Consider the following 17,200-nt stretch of genomic DNA (forward strand, 5'->3'; position numbering starts at 1 on the left):
CTGAATAATTTCTGGTTTTCTCATTTTAATTTTCTTATTCTAATATACTATATTACTAGATACTAATATACTATACATAAAATTTTAAAATTCAATGATCCAGGCCCTTAGAATAATTTACTTTATAAGTAGTAGGCACAGATGTTAACAGTCGTAAAAACTGCAGACATACAGAGTCATGGAGTCAGAAAATAAGCTTTCGGTAGAAAATATATAATGACAAACAACTGACCCATTGCAAACAACACAGAACAATGTGTTGATTTTTTCAGTGTGAGTGAAAGAATTCACTTGGAGGTGCTTGGCATTATCTAAAACCCACAATTTCTGCCATGCTTTGAAAGATGTGATAAAATTTAAAATGTTATACTGAACCAACTCTAATCAGAAAATTTATTTTACTAGAGGGACAATCTAGAAGTAGCTTATTAAAAATATTGCCACTGAATTAAATGGTTGAGTAAGGATTGTATCCAGCAAAATTAAAATCCATAGAGAATAAAAAGGTCAACATTTTTTAAAACAATAAATAATTAAAATGTATGGGAATTGATCAAACGAATGTTCTATTTCCTTTACTCTTGAGCTACTCCTAAGGAAGACAGCCGACTTCCTCTGCTGGACATACTGGGATTAGTGTGTTACTGTATGTAATTACATTAATTCCCAGAGCATATGTACAACATTAATTAAATTATAGGGTGTCTTGTGAGCATTCTGTCCAGCAGTTAGAGACACCACAAAAGAACAGATAATTTCAAAGGTTATTCTTGTTTATCTCTTTTGCACAGTATATATTCCAGCATATGCAGATTTACAGGTTCCAAATACCTAGTCACTGATACAGACTAAATAGCTTTTGTTGTGTTAAGAAGCAAAACAAATGGCCCACTTGGGTGAAGAAATGGTTCTTCTGAAGCCAAGAGCAATAAATTCCTAACATTCTCATTTTATCCTGAATTTGTCAGGATGGTCAACTCTAGCAAACAAATATCCAGGTAGGTAGGAAGAAGGCTTATTTCTCTTAGTGAAGCATTCAGAAGTAATTCAGTTGGGATGGAAAAGACGGAAGTAGATTCTGTAAAGGAAAGTGCTGAGACAAATTGCTTTCCTCTACAAAAACACTTTCCTGCAGAGATATTCCTAGGCATTTTTCAAGGACAGATGGAAGCACTTTGGAGGACAATATAAACACATTGCAGAGCAAAACAAGATACAAAACTGAAGTTGTGAGTACTTACTGAAAGGGAGGTCGGCAATGTTCTGTTTGGGTTGCTATGGGTGGTGTCTTGAGTTCACCAGTTGAGAGGGAATCCTTAATACTTTGGGCAATGAAAAGCAAGAAGAATCTACCAGGAAGAAAAAAAAAAAAAAAGTGTAACTTTCAGAAAAAATGAACAGTAAAAGACCAGTAATAAGCAAATACTTTAAAGGTATTTTGGTACTTAGTTTATTATTTTCTTTCTCAGTATGCAATACTTCATACTACCCTCTGATGCCCTAATTTTCTTCAGAATTTTTCTCAAAGGTATTTTTGGAGAAGAAAAATTACCTCACATGTCCACAGCCTCAGCAATTGATTTGTTTTTCACCTGGCCAATGAAATGATCCAGGTAGAAACAACGACTTGTAAGAAGACTTGGGAAAAAAATGTGTTTCACCTTGAACTATGAGCAATAACAAATAATGGTGACGAAATGGCCACGGTGCCATCCATTCAAAAATACCAAATTACCACAGGCTGGAGGTTGGAATAGACAAGCAGACCGTCAACACTTGAGTGAAATATTTCATAAATACATAGAAAAACCTATAAAGACAAGCTAATCCTTTTCCACAGGCAACTTTTAAGCAATTTTCTTTCAACACTAGAAGTATTTAACACTGCCAGCTTTATCTATTGCTTTCACTGAATTTAAATTACTGGTACTTATTTTTGGTTAAGAAAGAAGCTTGATGTACTTGCACTACTTAACTGCTGAGGTCTATCTCCCTGGAAATGAATAGGCATAATTTTATTTCAGGCCAACAGCTTTCCATAAAGCATCAATTATTTAAATAAGACAAAGAATTCAATACACATTGTACATTAGTATCATGTAAAATCTTTAAGGTCGGAATCATGGCATAAGATATTCTAAGAATATGAATCAATGAGAAAAAAACCCAGTGCTTTTAGTTTGCAAATGTGAAAGCTGAAATACAGATAACCTGACTAATTAGGGGTTGGAATGCAGTCTTCACTTTCATAATCTCCTTATTTTCATATCATGCTTACTTTCTTTTGTGCAATCCTATCAACCTATGCCTCAATGCAAATTACACTTCTATTACCTATCTCCCACTTAGGAATTTCTGTGCCATTTACAGTATTTGCTTATAATTGCTAATTCTTTTATACCTTCTCTCTTTGTGTATCAGTGTTTCAGGAACTGCCAAATTTGGAACAGAAACATTCATAAGAGAAGCGTCAGGTTACACAGAGATACAAACACAGATAATTTATCATGAAAAAGAACAATAAGCAATTTGCAAGAGCTAAAATCTGCCTCAAATCAGACTCATGCAAAAACCAGCAGCCAGATGTGCATGATCATCTTTTAATCCTCAAGAAAGATCATCTTACACAGGATTTAAAAACTGCTTACGGGGGAGCTGTTGACTAACAAAGATACGCGTGGCCACTCCCAGATGAAGCTGAGAAGTATTTTAACTTTGAAAGACAAAATAATTGGCGTGCACAGTGCTTGGAGGGTCAGCTACCTCCCCTGCTGTGCCAGAGGGAAGGGGTCCTGCCGAGTCCAGCCTTTCCCCAGCCCTTCCCCGGGAGGCTCCTGTCAGCCCCCTGGTCGTCTCATCCCCTGAGCTCTACAAGGAGTAGCTACTTGAGCCCAGCCATGCTCACCGGCTCCTGTGAGACCCTAACCGTGCTGCTGGCATCATGCCTTCTCATCTAGCAATTTGTAGGGAAGAGACAAAAGACGATGCAAAAAACGACCTTAGAAGATGACTACAGTAAGTGCGGAGCTTTTCAAACTCAGAGATTTAAAGGAATTTGATTTTCTTTCTCCTCTAACACTGTAAAAAAAACACTGTAGTGCTACAATTACTGCTTTACATGTGAGACGTCTGAAGAAATATCAAACAGTTGAGCTGTAACTAAATAAAAAAAACCCCAAATTAATCCTAAATCCATGTAGTAAATTATTTTAGTAACAAAAATAAAAATAAGTTTTAAATTTCATTATAAGTTGTTTTTTGTAAGCTACTTGTTACCAAGACTGGCTAAAAATGCCATCTGACAAGTTGAAACGTCTCTCCAAGTACTAACAATATTTTACCTTAAGATGCCTTTCTGTAAGAGGACAGATGAAAAATATTTGTATATACCTACTAGCATTTACAAATAAGTGAAACCAAGGGGAAAAAAAAGAAGGAAAAATAGACAGGATTAAGTCATTCCTTTCAGACTTCTCTTACAATAATATGAGTCTTTAACAATAATTTCGGCAGATCATACATAACCATTATAAAAATACAGCACACTGTTTCTCAAAAGAGAGGCACGTCCCCTGTACCAGCCTGTCACTGATGTTTTTGGAGTCTGAGAGACTCTGTCTCCTAATTTTTCATCATCTAATGATGAGAGATGATGATTTGTTAAGCAGCGGGAAGATCAGGGGAATACCCTCCTAGTACCTGGAAAAGCATCTATTTGCTTCACAGCCATGCAGCAAGTTTCTGACAAAATTGTCATCAAATGGTCAATTAAACAGTCAAGAAGATAGATTAGAATTAAGTTTGTACTGAAAATAAAGTAAAAAGGGCCAATTTTGCCCGTTACATTCTTGTCAGCTGCAGGGGTGTCGCTGAGGCACTGGCAGGGAGGCTGCAGGGCTCTGTGAGGAGAGGGCAAGGCTGCCCTGTGCCGGTTCTGGCCGGTTCCAGCCAGTTCCAGCAGGTTCCACTGCTGTCCCCACAGGACACCACTACAGCGCAGTTCACACATTTCCATAACATCAACATCAGTGAAAACTATGCCAAGTTTTAAAAATTCCAGCCTATTTCTGCCATGGGTTGTACAAACATTTCCCATACTTCTGCCATGGTCTATGCTGCCGTTTAAATTTCAGTGCACCTCATCAGAGTACAAAGAGGGATAATTAAATGTAAAGAAAGGCTGTAAATTACTTTGAGTTCCACTGGAGTAACTGATATAAAAATCCATAAATTCACTATATGCTGTAAAATCTAATCCTTATAGAGTAATCTGCTAGCACTATTAGGAAGGTATCAAAAAGCAGGCAGACACTTAAAAACTTTGAGAGAGGATTTGGCACACTTCGTGATGTCGCATGTCTTGCCCTTGTTAATGATTACTTAATGAGTCATGTTTCTTGGATGAAGGTTATAGATTACACACACAGTAACGACAAAAATGGAGTATCACAGCTGAAAGCATACAAAACCAGGGAACTGCAAAATCTACATAACGCAGACAATTTGTATTTGGTCCTGGTCAACACATTCTTTATGTTGTAGTCTAGTATTAGCATTTTATTATTTATTTATTTTTGTCACTAGATCCCTTAATGCAAGGTACTCACCCATAGAGCATCAGTAAAACATCTCCCTGCTCATTTCTGAAACTGCTGTCCCAGGCCAGGTAGCCTCCTCTGAGCCCTTGCCACAGTGCCCAGTGCTGTGCAGCACTGACTAACCACTTAAAGTTCACCTTACCCAAGATTCCCATTTAATTGTCTGGGATCTTGGCACAAGAAGATGAAGCAGACATGTTCTCTAACACCATGTGCCCCATTTTCGTAGGCCTTAGCATTAAGTAGCACTTTGTGTGCCACAGGACAGCTCTGAGTGCTGTGAGCTGTAAGCTGAGAACGACAAACATTTTTATAAATGATGGTATCCAGTTACCAAGGAACACTTCAGCATTTACTGTCTATGCCATAGTCTGTGTCAGACAGCTATTTCTCTACACAGAAGGCGATGTAAGACAGAGATTCCAGTTCACTTCTCTCCTCAACCCTGCAGCCATGTGAATCCATAAGTAGCAGTTACCGTCTTTGTAAGCAGGCTAAAAGAGGCAACATTGCTACCAGAGGCAAGTCTGCCTTGAGCTCAGCTACTGGCTTCCTAGTTTTGCAACATCTTCCTTCCTCTGGGCCAAGAACCTGACCAGGCACTTTACCAAAATATTCCTGTTTCTTTAGTCTCCTCTTGCCACAGTTTTAGTCTCCATCTGTTCTTTAACCTGGCTCAGTATATTGCCATTTAAGTGTGTAAGAGGGGAGTGCACAGAGCAGTATTGAGCAGGTAGAAATGTCCTGATCAGGTGCTGAGGACTGATACCAGAACTGCAGGCAAAGTAACACGCAACCATTTACACTAAAGGATGTTCTCCCTCCTGAACTCATTGTTTCATTGACTTTACCTCAGCAGCTAAAAAAGCAAAACAAAACCCAAACCAGTGATCTTTCAAATGACATCATAATCGGCTTTGTAAGACTAATTTGTTCTTAGAAAGCAGCTGATCAAAATACTGCAGGAAGCAAGTGTTCTGAGAAAAAGATACCATTGTGCAACTGTACCAAATGCTAGGAGAAATTCAAGTCAAGGATTTTGGTTTCAGCTATTGAGTTAATTTTCCTCCACTTTTTTTTTTTTTTTTTTTTTCTTGGTAACTTGAATAATTGCATTCACATTAGAATTAGGCCATATTTCCATAAAGACAGACAGATGCTTGCAGAGTTTCCCTCCTTTTTTTTTTTTTTTTTTTTTCTTGGTAACTTGAATAATTGCATTCACATTAGAATTAGGCCATATTTCCATAAAGACAGACAGATGCTTGCAGAGTCTACTTTCAAGTAAAACTGGTAAACAGCATTTAAAAAATGAAGAAACCTAATACTTTGATGTCAGCTCACTTTGAATGTACATTGCAAAATTTTTATTCAATGTATAGCATTATCACCCTCAAGAAAATTGTATAAACTAATGCTTGATAAAATAACAAACATTCCAACAAATCATGGAATATCTAGAATTTGTATACATTTGATATTTAACATGGATGACAATTACTGAAAGTGATATTGATCAAAACCTAACACCCTTGACAAATGAAAGCAAAACTTTCAAGATATTCTTTTCCTCATCCTGGCATTGATACATATAATGAAAATCAGGTTTATGAGCTTTAGACCAAACCTGAAAGAAAAAAATATGATTCCATCTTCCTATTAGCTAGCAAGATACCAATGAGTGTAGGGGCTAACCAAATGGAAATTAACTTAATGTTGAGTAATTAATAATAATAATAATAAATTGTTCAAAAGCCATTAATTCATAAACACAAGTTTTTCAATATATTACAGCTATAGAACATAAAAAACCCAAGAAAATTACAGAAAAAAAAATTGACTTCTCAAGTATGTAAATTCTGTAGCAGTTAATAATCGACAATTTCCAAACTTCTAGTTTTTGTTCTAATAAGTATTATTAGTAGTTGAAGACAACTGTTTAAAATTTCAAAAGAAATATTGACAAAAGTCAAGAACAATGGGAATGCAGCCCTTTACAGGAACAGAAAAAGATCATGACAAAAATCTAACAGCACAGCTTGAAAGAGACTGAGAATGAAAAAAGCAGCTGAATCACAGCAGAATACAAAACACAACACACTGGGGAAGTATCTTTGCTCCCACCTTCAGAGATACAGCATCTTGAACCCAAATAAAAAGAAAAGCAGTAAAAAAAATATATATACCAGCCTTATCTGATGAACGATGGATCCAGAAGAGCAGGGACACAGAAGCTGAAGCAATGTGGTGGTCATCTATAACATGAAGGAGACCATGATTCCACCAGTAAATTACAAATGCTACAATGGAGTAACACTAGAAGTTGGTGCTTAACAAGCAAAAGCTGTAGTGCTACCCCTGCAGGAAGAAGCCTCTTCTAGCATACGGATCAGGAGAGCTGACAGTCATAAAGCAATATTATGCTCAGTGAGGAAAAAAAATAAAAATAATTCACCAGCACTGCTGAGTAGGGTCTATTTCTGGGGTCTATTTCTAGTTACAAAACAGTGCTTTAGACAGACTGAAAGCCACTGGATAATGAGCTTCAAAGATCTGTTGTTTCTTGAACTGCAAGGGGAAGAACTTGAAAGGAAAAGACCCAGAAAACTCTAGAGGAGAAAGTACTAAACAAAATACTTTCCTGTGAATTTAAAAAGAGAAACCTTAAAGAAAATTTTACTAAATTTCTTAATAACAAGTACCAAGTGCATTTAGCACCTACAAGCAATACTTCTTGTATCCAAACAAAACAAAGGGCTGAAAAAGTGTCAGGTAAACAGAAAACACGTGTGAATAATTTGGAGAGTGAAGAACAGACCAGTTGTGAGGAGTTGATGAGTTTCTCAAGAGCAAGAAAAAGGAGTTGGAAGGGGAAAACAAAATGAGTAAGATTCCTGAAAGGCATTCTGGTGGTGTGCAGATGATCAGCAAGAAACACTTTCTGGGCTGTGCCCACCACCTCTATGGCCAATGAAGAAAACCACTCTCTCTCAATAATTAGTTTTGGTTTAGTTTTTCTTTTTAAGTAGCTTAACTGAGCAAATCATTAATCAGTGTCACTTTAGAGTACAGACCACAGCATAAACCTGAGCAATTACTAATAGCTGCAAAGTGTTAGTGTATCTACAAACACCACAACTAGCAGTCTGACTTAGCCAAGTTCAAAGAACTCATTGAAAGGATACAAACAAACAGCCAAGGAGATAATGACCAAAGCATGAAAATAAATCTAAGACTGTATTTACCATAACTTTACACTGAGAGTTTCCAATTACAAAGGATAAAATAAAATGGAAAAAAAAGAATAAAACTTAGAGTGAAAATGCCCAAGTATCATTAACTTTCAGAATTACTGCAAAGCTTCAAAGATGGGCATTGTGGCAACCAGATTCCACCAACAACAGGCAATTCCTTAGGTGAAGCTGCAAACATCAGGGGATGGGAAGAGACAACAGAAAAAGGTAAATAATCCTACTAAGTCATACACAGCTCACCTAAGGATGGAACTAGGGCTATCTGAAAGTGAAGGGAACATTAGCAGGGAAAGAAGAACACCTGTCTCTATCAGCGATTTAGGGCTGCTAGGAGCAGCAGCTGGCACATGGTTATGGCTGGGCAACACCTGAAATGGATCTACAGCCTTGACCAGTAACACACCCTGCAAATAAATTTCTGGTCATTCCTTCTTTACATTGCACCAGCCACTAATGTAGTGGCACCTGAGCAGCATTCTTTTGGTGGAATAAAGGAAATTCTGCAACCATTCACAGCACCATCACCAGGCACCACTAGAATTAAAAGTGTGATATTGTCTGGATATAAGCAAAATGTAGCATTCCAATAAATAGAGAAACTGTTCCAACAGTATTTTAGGAAAAATCAATAGTAATTGCAATTCCAAACGCTGTCTTTGGATAAGAGTTATTTACATGCATACTGAGATAACCAGTATATTGTCTCTTTAAAAGGGATAAATAGAGTAACTAGAGGAGAGTCTCTCTCTCTCTCTCTCTCTCTCATTCAGGAACAAGTGTGTGAGTATATAAATATATCTAGAATTTTATTTTGGAGGAATACACACACCACCCCATCCCCCACATATGAAGAGCAACTATAACTGAGTTGCTGAAGGTATGTGCTTCAGAAAGTCTTAATAAGAACACCTCTGTCCTCACCTAATCTTGCACAGGTATTCATTCCTGTGAACTGTCCAGATCACAACCACAAGATTACTATGATCCACAGCTCTTCATATTACATGGTAAAAATCTTAGACTGCTTTAATAAGATCTGAAGAGAATGAGCACTATAGCAGCAATCACCTTTCCTTCCCCCACCCAGGCAGTTAGGAGAAACCTTCTCCTCCCAAAACCACAGGGCAGAGCCTCCTTGTCCCTCCCAGGGAACAGCTGGAAAACAGCAATACAGGAACAGTGTCATGCACTTAATGTATTCCCCTTTGACAAAATCATAGCACTCAAAGGAAAGGACATCACAGAGAAAGCTGCAAGGATTGTTATCCCAACCTTTCTGACTCTTTCCATACGAGAACCAGGGGATATCAAATAGAACTATTAGTAGTCCCTTTCAAAACATTTTTTTTTTCTTACTTCCCTCTCCTTAAAACAGGTGGTTCATTACACAGCAATTGCACACTTGCTGGAGGATGCTGAGGAGGCCACAGGTTTACAAGGATTTAAGCAAAGGGAAGAAAAACCCACAGAGAACTCCACTAATGTTTTCCAAGCAGCAGAGACCACATCCAAAAGGGCTGAAAAGCTGTGAAATAGTAAGTGGCATTTCAAGGATGACTGTCTTTTTTACTGTCCTCAGGTATCCACTTAGGGCCATCGATCTGAACCAGTATGGCCTTTATTCTACTTCTTGTTCCTTATAGCATTTATCTACATGTAGACAGAAACAAAGTATTTGACTTGATACCTACCAGCTCATCTTGATAATGCCTTTTGAACTGGCAAGTGAAGACAAAAAAGTTATATTTTCACCTTTCATCAGACAACTAATGAAATCCCAGAATATTAAGTCAGTGCATCAAACTCTATGTTTTACCTTACTTATTTAGACCCACGAGATGGTGTAACTTAGAGACACAGAACAAAAATACAGGCATTATGAGATGCTGATGCCCCCTTCAGAAAATTAAAAAAACCCTGCATAGTTTACAGCTGCTTTTTGTCCTGTCACGATTTTAGTAGACCCACTCTTGAATTAGATAGCAGACACCATTTTACTATGTGTCACAAACACCACACATTTTCAACCACTGTTTCACCTGTATACTCTACTGTGCACAGTATTAGTCATCCATTAACAGCAACAGCTGCTGCAGAGCAAGGTAGCACCTTGATGCTGATACCTCCCTGCTAATGAGCATGAACTGCACTTTGCACTCAAATGTATTCTTAGGAAGTGTGGAAAACAAGGAATTTTTCACTCCTCTATATTTATACATATTTAAAATATCTAAATATGGCCTGAAACTGTCTTTATTTCCCCATCCCCCAAAATGTAAGTTGTGTTCTAACAAAACTACCATAATGAAATTTCCCAATCTCTAAGTATAACACTGCACTAATAAAACAGTGACATAAACCCACATGGTTGGTTAATTTGTGACACAAAATAAAAGGCCAACAGAGTGGCAAGCCAGAACTGTCATTTCAAATTAGGGCATACGACAACCCTAATGTGATTTGAAATTCAGATTTATATTAGGCCTCATTAAGCAGTTTAGAGAAATTCATACATCTTTTTATTGGGTCTTTTTTCTTTTTCTTTTTTTTTACCTAATTACCTTTAGAGAATTATGTACATAAATAAAACACAGTATTTCCAAATTATAATATATTTTAATACTTTTTTTTTTTCAAGCCCTATCATCTCTCAGCTATGAAAGCAGAAAAGGCAAGAGCCTTCACAGTTCATTTAAAAAACCCAAAAAACAAAACAATTACAAAAATTCTGGCATATGCATTGGATGTTGCTTCCAAAACAATTTCAAAGTAAGCAGTATCAGATATCCAGATAATTAAGGAGTTGCCATTTGCTTTTTAGGTAAGTTATATTTATCATAAGACTGAAGCCAACTGGATTTTACAAATTGTAGTTTAGAAACAAGTTTGCTTTTTATGTAGGTTCTGTTTATTATTTCTGGTTATGGCCAACGTGGGGCCATAAATTGTTGTCACCGTTTGACTCAGGTCCCACAACAATGCTCTCGATCCCCTCCCCCCCCACCCAGGTAGGGAAGAAGAGAGAGAAAAAGAGAGAGACTTGGCTGGATTGAAAACTAAACTACACAGCTTTAATTAAAACACTAATGAATGATACAAGAAAATATATACAATTATATACAGATATATTCAGGTATGGGCAAAAGCCTCTTGCCCCCCCCCACTCCAGCAACTCCCACAGCACTTCCCTGAACTGGAAAGAGTCCTGAGGAATCCCGGAGCTGCTGCTGGAACAGAGCAGAGTTATGGGGGTCAGGAGATCTTGAGCCTAAGGGTCGACAGTGATGGATGAACAGAGTCCTCCCCGGACGCCAGCCATGGACGGAAGAGAAGGGAAGAAAAAGAAGGAAGGAAGTTGTCTTCTGTGATCTCTGACCTTCCTTTGAGCTTACATAGATATATGGAATGGAATATCTCTGGCCAATTTTGCTGTCCATCTAACTCAGCCTCCTACAGGGGGGTCACAGATCTCCCCATAGTGTCTGAGCCGGCAGAGTGCAGGTGCGACCTTGAAGCCTCAGTAGTTAGAAAAACATTCCACTGTCTTATCGGCCTAGCAGAACACACTGTTGCTAGTTACAAGAAAGCTTACTAAAGGGAAAAAAAAAAAATCAGTAAAAAGAAAAATTGGCTTCATCCTGGCTCAAACCAGGACATTGGTCTTTGCCTCTTACAATACCTGGCCTTAGCTTAGGGCTTCAGCCAGAACCTTAATATAAGACAGCAACAAAACACACGTATATGTAAATGCTTATGGCTTATCAGTAGTCACTCATCAGTGGAAATAATTTCATTTGTTCATTAGTCCCTAAAGAGTCATGGGTACATTGTTTGCCTGCATAGAAATTTCTGCTCTGTATATTAATATGGCATCCACTACAGTCCAAAAAGCTCAGATTTTATTTTTTCTTCAAAAAAAATGCATTTACTGAGATAAAAATGACTTTTTTGTGCTTTTTTTTTTGTTTGTTTGTTTTGTTTGGAAAGCAATGCATCAAGGAAACAATTTCATATTCACCAGAAGATTTGGTGTTGTGAGTAAAAGTAAGTAAAAACTGTGCTTGCCAAGCCCCTTTTAGTTCTTTTGCTCCCAGTTATTTCTATTGCCAGTGCAAACAGGGCAATTTTAAAGCTTGCAGGTTTCGTTCATGAAATACATACTGATAAAAAAAATACCGTGCATGCTTTCATTTTTACAAAACACAGAAAAGATTCAATGGAACAAGCAAGCTTAAAGGACTTAATTGAGAGTATTGGCATTTGGATACCAAATACTGGGTAGCACCTAAGTCAGCATAAATACACTTAGATGGGATTTTCAAGTATTAAAAGCTAAGACAGTGGATCTATACATAGCCACCGATAAAAGTAGAGCTTAAAAGGACACAGATTGCTTCTGGCTTTGCTAACTTCAAACAATTAACAAGCAAGAAGTTTGAACAATTTCCCCTTCACAATGAAAATGGTAACCCTAAATATCTGTACTTACATCAGCAGGTCAACTTTTAGGTAGTAAACCTCTGGCAAATGTACTTAGCATCTACATTTCAGAGTACAGAATTTGAAAAATACTTGGCACAAGTTGCACCTAGGCGTTCAGTAACCCAATACAAATATTACTGATGTAAAAAAATACAATATACAAAGTACAAAACTTTATAAACATAATGGCTAACCATTCATAACATGACTAGAAAGGCCCACCAACATGGTACCTTATGTAGCTTCGGGTAACAAATTCTGTCTGGGTGTCTGCTGTGTTTGAGATTCTTAAATATTTTCTACATTATAATGCTACTTGCAAAGAATCCTCAAGACACCAGCTTGAGTACAGACTGTCATCCAACTTTTATTCTCACATAGTGATGCTCAGCTCTCAGATTTTTACACCTTTTCCTGCTTTTACCAGAAAAGCAAATGTTCACATGTAGGCCAATATTCAGAACTGTTCTTTCTCAAGCAAGAAACTTTATTTTGTGATTGTTACTCCTTAATACTATTGAGATCAAATTATACTCAGGACACATTTGTGCCTCACACAAACACTTCTGTGTATGACAACATAGGGGCTGAGAGAGCTGGGACTGGAGAAGAGAAGGCTCAGGGAGACCTCACCCATATGCAAATGTAGCTTAAAGGAGAAAAGACCCCACTGACAGTACTAGTGACAATGGGTACCAACTGAGACAAAGGACATTCTGGTTAAACACTGCGTTCCAGAGAAGGTGGTCAAATACTGGAACAGGTTGCTCAGAAAGGCTATGCTGTCTCCATCTGTGGAGATCTTCAAGCTCAACTGGACACAGTAGTCCTGAGAAACCCGCTTTAGTTGACCCTGGTTGAGCAGGGAGCTGCACTAGAACTTCAGAGGTATTCTGGAAGTAGGAAGAACTGGTAGGACTCTAGAAGACACTTTAAGCCTTGTACACTCCATTATTATTTATATTTCAGTATAACTTACATGCTGTAATTGTGTGATCTGCTTTTTAAATATATTTTCTATTTCGGCATGTTGGAGGCAATCTTTTCACACTGTCCTCAAGTGCAAGATCTAGAGTTTTATCCATGCAAGTTGCATACATGGCCTTAAAAATAATAAGAGGCTAAGCACTCCTTTCCTGATCTGTGTTTGCTTTCTTTCCAGACAATAATATCATTACAAAGGTGGTAACCATCACACTTGATTTGTAAAATGAGAGAGCAAGATAGGAAAAAGAAGAGCAGCATCTTAGCAAAAACAAATTGAAGTTAGTCTGACAGAGACCAATCACTGGAACAAGGAGGGAATAAAGACCTACTTTTAATATCTGTTGATCCATTTCTATGAAATTTTACAAAGGGCAGTCGCCTTGAAGATATTAAATTCCCCTGTGCTCTGAGAAAAATCTGTGAGATAGTAAAACATGAGACTCGAATTAGCATCACCTCTGAGAAGAGAACTCTGAGGCTAATAACTGTTTGCTGGCTGACAAGCTGCTGCCCAGCACCCAGGGCCAGACAGAGCGCTGCTGAGGGCCAGAGGGGGCAGGAGAAACCTGTGGAAGGTATTGCGGGAAGGTTTAAAGGATGGAAGAATACAGGAACTGGCGTAACTGCAGGGGAAAAAGAACGGAGGAAGATCATAGGGAATATGAGCAGAGAGAAACTCATAATCCCTCTGGTGGGAGGGTTGCTGAAGGGATCAGGAAAGAAGGAAAGAAATCTGCATGCAGGGAAGCTTCCTTAGTTCCACTAATCACAGACCAATTTGTTTACAGGGAAGTATTTTGGTTTGTTTGTTGTCTGCCTTACAAGGATGAACAGGTGTCTTAATATATTCTGTATGTGGAGTAACAGAGGAACAGCCAATACTGAGAGCTCTGTTCAGGCTCAATTTAAAAATGGAAAAGTGATTCTGCATTCAACAGGAAGGATAAAAATGGTATCCTGCTGTTCACAGTGGGAGACGGAATTTAAATATCCTGTAATATAATTTGGTACATCACCACATGTCAGGCTTGACTTTCCTAATCTACACCTGTAAATTCTTACACAAGAAGAAATCTTTTCAATTCAAGGCAGTAGCTTCTGATTTACACCAGGGCTACTGGAATAGCATGAGGCCCATCCTATCTTAATACAATTTCTCATCTACTGTTAAATGCACTAATGGCAGATATAATCATATGGTAGTAGTGTATTACAAGATAACGATATCAGCACTGGATTGAAAGGGGAAACTGATTACTATTGGGTGTTAAGTAATTTACACCATCATTCACAAAAATCAATTAATAAGTTGCAGGTTCTCCAATTTCAGTTGCTTTTTAATTAAAAGAATAAATCAAATCACTTCTAAAAAGAAGTCAGAAGTACTCACTTTGGGGGAAAGTTTTTTAAAGAATGGCTTTAACAGAAGCTATTATTTTCAATTTTAGATGATACAAGGTCACAGCAAAGGTATATCTTCTTTCAGTAAAGTCACAACTTAAACTCCACAGAGAGCATTTTTTATGGTTCAGTTCCCAAATCCTTCCATGGTACAGTGGTATTCTGCTGCAGACATACAGTTTGTAGAAGGCAAAAACAACAAATCACCAATAAAAATGAAAATGCCCCTTGTCTAAATGATTCTCATTAATATTTTTTTAACATACTCCAGTTTTAAACAAAGATAGCCAATCTAAAGGTATTCAGGCCGCAACGTTCAGCACTGCTCCCGTGGCCTTCTGCTGGCCCTGATGCTTCCCCAGCCAGACACCATTCCAGATGCCTTTGCTCATGCAGCTTGGGTTTAACCTTTTTTAAACATGGCACTTCATGACAAGAGGACACAGAGAATCATACAAAGACTTATTATTTAACTGCTTCAAATTATTTTCCTTTTTACATCAACAGGATCTGCATTAGGGAAAATTACAATGGGGTTTAAGCTTTGCATCGATTACTGAAACTTTGTTTGCTTTGCTCAGATGCTCTAATTCTGTAGATAGATGCCAGGCAGATGGATGAACAAGAACATAACAAAATAAGTGGACCAATGCTCAGTAACATCCAGGGAACAGGTAGCTACAAACATGAAATAGAAGATTAAATGTATAAGAACAGAGACTGCAGACCAGATTCAGCATGGAGATTCAAGAAGTGAGAGCATACAAAATCCTTACGTGAAGTCACCCATTAGGCAACTACATCCTTCTCATACTGCAGAGTGTAGTTGCTAAAGACTTTATGCTGCTTTTGGCTGTCACAGCATTCAGAATGAAAAAGACAGAGGGGCTATACACAAATGTATAGGCAAAAAAGTTTCAATATAGGTTTTGCAAGAGAAAGCATATCATGGATCAGTGTAGAAAAGGACAAAGAATACAAGTGACCTCCAATTAAGGTCCAAGATGCGACTAGGAGAAAAGGAAGTCAAATACCATTTGAAGTGGAAAAAAAAATAATTATAAAATCAGTAAAGGAAGACTTCCCATTTGGTTAAATTAGATTTCAGCCCTGGACTTAACTAGGATGATGAAGTCAGATTTCTCCATATCATTTAGTCAGGAGATCAGTAGGTCATCTTTTATTTCTCCTTCTGAACCTCCTCTAAATCTACAAATGCCTATATAGTCAACAGCTGCTTTTGTGGATTCCCTTAAGTTTTGCAGCACTCTAGCTCTTCAGAAGCTCAGCTGGGGTAACAGAAGATTTTTTCCTATCTTTGAGGAAGGAGGACAGCATCAGCCAAAGAATATTAGTTATCTGAAACAGCAATAAACCCCTGAGACATACCTGCCTCGACCTGAGAAATGACAAATTGCTCCCTAGCTGTTCCATCTTTTCCTGGTCTTACCTTGCCATCTAGACTCTTCATGAGGAAAATGATGCAGAAAAGACGTTTTCTTTTCCTTAAAGATTACAAGCCAAATATGTGCAATATTTTAGGGTAGGGTGTTTCTCTAGTTGAGATGAACAACAGGACTGAGCAAATAAGAAGGATCAATAATGTTAAGATTCATAATTAAAACTTAAAATTTATCTCAGGCTGCCCCTATAAATCTTTCATTGCTCTTTCCATTAGCACTTCTGAAATAAAAGAAATATCCTTCAAAGGGCAGGAAGAGAATCAGCTTTCATGCTTGCTAACAGAAAGAGCTGATAAAGGATACTTAGTATTAAGATGTACCCAGATCATTAAGTCTTTGTCTTAAAAGAATTTTCATCATTAGTCAGTTACTTTTAATATAATTTGGGACGCATGTTAAAAAATATTTTGTTCTTTTCACATATAACAAAAAAGTAAAATTCAAGCACTACAAAGAAAAATAATTTTTCAGTGTTTCACTAAATCTAAAGCAGTTTTAGGGTTATTAGGATCAGTGTTCTCATGCATTAAACAAACTTCAGTGTTGTCAATTAAACAATGTTGGGGGTGGAAATAATCAGGCTTAATAGGTGTAGCCAAAACACAGGCACTGGCATTCAACCATATGTCAAAAGTAGCAAGCTTTCTGGAATACAAACTAACCACACTATCTCTGATGCTACTGTACTATAGATATATGTATATATAGATATGTAATGTTCATTTCATAGCTATAAAAACAATGCCAAACTTACATCCACATAGGTTAAATGCCCTTGAAATAATTAAAAGGTTAATAGGTACCCTTCACTTTTCTGCTCAATTTAAACATATACATAGCAAAAATACTAATTTTACTTCTGCTTTTCTAGCAATAGGTGGCACTATCAAATACCACTTTCATAAGCATCTCTTGTGCACCATATCATTCTATATTCAAGTGGAACATCTGCAGGGAAACACAGCTAAAGTTATTACTCTTTCTACTTCCCCAAAGCAGAACAGAAAATACATCT

Source organism: Chaetura pelagica, unplaced genomic scaffold (assembly GCF_000747805.2).
Source record: "Chaetura pelagica isolate M959 unplaced genomic scaffold, ChaPel_1.0 scaffold356, whole genome shotgun sequence".
NCBI classification, from domain to species: Eukaryota; Metazoa; Chordata; class Aves; order Apodiformes; family Apodidae; genus Chaetura; species Chaetura pelagica.